This window comes from Elephantulus edwardii, unplaced genomic scaffold, assembly GCF_000299155.1.
Source record: "Elephantulus edwardii isolate Elephantulus edwardi_28Jun2011 unplaced genomic scaffold, EleEdw1.0 scaffold00010, whole genome shotgun sequence".
In the NCBI taxonomy this organism is placed as follows: domain Eukaryota; kingdom Metazoa; phylum Chordata; class Mammalia; order Macroscelidea; family Macroscelididae; genus Elephantulus; species Elephantulus edwardii.
Genome location: NW_006399760.1, coordinates 27,885,848 through 27,888,084, shown reverse-complemented (window position 1 = coordinate 27,888,084; position 2,237 = coordinate 27,885,848).

The following is a 2,237-nucleotide window of genomic DNA, read 5'->3' as shown; positions in this document are numbered from 1 at the left end:
ATCATGATGCTGCCTGTTGCATTTTTCTTTTCTTGATGTTGACATGCAATCTTTATTGAAGACTGTCATTGTAGGTCTTCTGAAGCAAATGTTTCAAGTTCTCACTTTCTTCAGACAAGGTTATATCATCTGCATAACACAAGCTGTTGATAATTCCTCCCCCAATCCTACTGCCACATCCTTCTATGAAAAGCCAGCATCTCAAATGATTTTTCTCAGCTCACCAATAATTTGAATAGATACAGACAAAGGACACAGTCCCAATGCACAACTTCCTTGGTTTTTAAAGTATGCAGTGTTCTTTTGGTCTGTTTGCACAACAGCCTCTTGGTCTATGTGTATGTTTTATGTGAACCTTGTTGTTGTTAAGTGTCAACAAGTCGACTATGTCTCATTGCAACCCTATGCACAATGGATCTGAACCCTGACTTATTCTGTGCTGTCCTGACCATTTCTGACATACTCAAGTGAACCTTTATAGTCATTGTGTCAGTCTATCGCATTCTTAAATGCCTTTGTTGATTCTATGATAATGATTTTATACAATATTTGTCATTGTGCGATTGAGTTAGATCACTCAGCATAATGCTCTCTAATCCCTCCCAAATTAGGTAGTAATTTACAAAAATTATTGCTCCTGAGTATGAGGATCCAAGTCTGAGTAGGAGGAGTTGGAAATAGAGGGTGTGGACAGGGAGTGAGTAGGGTTTTAATCATAGTGTCGCACAATTCAGTGGATGGACGGGGTGAAGGAAATGGGAAGGATTTTTGTGAAAAACAACTTATTCAAACTTCATAAATTAATCAGAATAAAATAAAATACCCTCATATATTAAACCTCTTAAAGGTGTTGAAGAATGGAAATACAAATTTTAGGACTATAAAAAAAATAATTAAGTCTTTGTTGACCCTCTACCTTTTCAAGAATGCTGTTCTTTTCCAAGGACCAGCCCCTCCTAACAATGACCCCAGAGGATGGAATATGAAGTTTTACTGCCCTTGTCTTCAAAGAGCACCCTGGCTGTACCTTTTCTGGGACAGGTTTGTTTGTACTTTTGGCATCTACTGGGTTCTAACTATTGACTTTAACCACGGAACTGCAAGATCTCCTTGAATTTATTCATATCAATGTGTTTAATTATCCAAACATAATTAGCTACACACTGATAATAAATGTGTGTGTATGGTATGTATTTCCGTACTTGAGTATTCTGTATGTTAAACTCTGCATATTTGTGAGTTTCAATTTCTGTGGTAATTTATTTATTTTTGTAATGTTTCCAATTATTTAATTTGTAGACAAAAAGTGAATAGAATAAGGACACACACACTATGAGTGCAGAGAGATGGAAAACAATGTGTATTTGTTTATTAAAACCACATTCTAGAGCAGATTTCTGCTGTGTGCTTGTTTCATGCCAATAGCTTCCTAAATGTAATAGCCATGCTTCTTTAAAAGCCTGTGTGCCTAGGTTGCTGGAAAGAAAAAACACTCTTGCTGAGCTCTCTTTAGAAATCTTCATTCTTGGTTAAATTTTTAATTTTGCGAGTCTTCAATAATTTTTTGTTATTCCAGTGGCAGTGGAAATATTTTCTTCTGCCACATCATTTTTTTTCACAATAGAATGTACCCCTGGCATGATATCTACCTTTTGTTTCTTTTCTATTAACACTCCTACTCAGTTTATTTTATAACATGTTTCTTGAATATTTCTCTTTTCTTCTCTACTATAAGCAAAAGCCTACTTGTTTTCTGTCATCTCTATTTTTCTATTTTTATCTTTCTAACTTGCTTTTCTAGATTTGCTTATATATTTGAGAGCAACTTGTCTCTACAAATTTCTGAGTTTGTCTTATATGACATCCATAATGAGAGATAAAAAACTATGTTAATCTTGATAGCTCAAAAATAAATTAAAAGGCTTAATTATTTAAATATGCTTTGAAGCAATTTGCTGTAGAAGGTAAACATTGCAGCTTTCAGCATGAATTGTGTCTCAACTTGAAAAACTTGTAAATAATATATATCATAAATAATGTGAATAAATGTAAATATGTTCGTTTATAAGATTTATTAAATAAAATATAAAATAATAAAAACACCCGGAAATCCTTGCCTGTGGTCTAATAGATGGAGCAAAGATTGAAATTGTCATAGGCTTCTTACTGGGATCCACAATCAATATAGTTGATGCCAGCAGTCAGAACATCAGGAGACTTATTACACTGGGAAAATT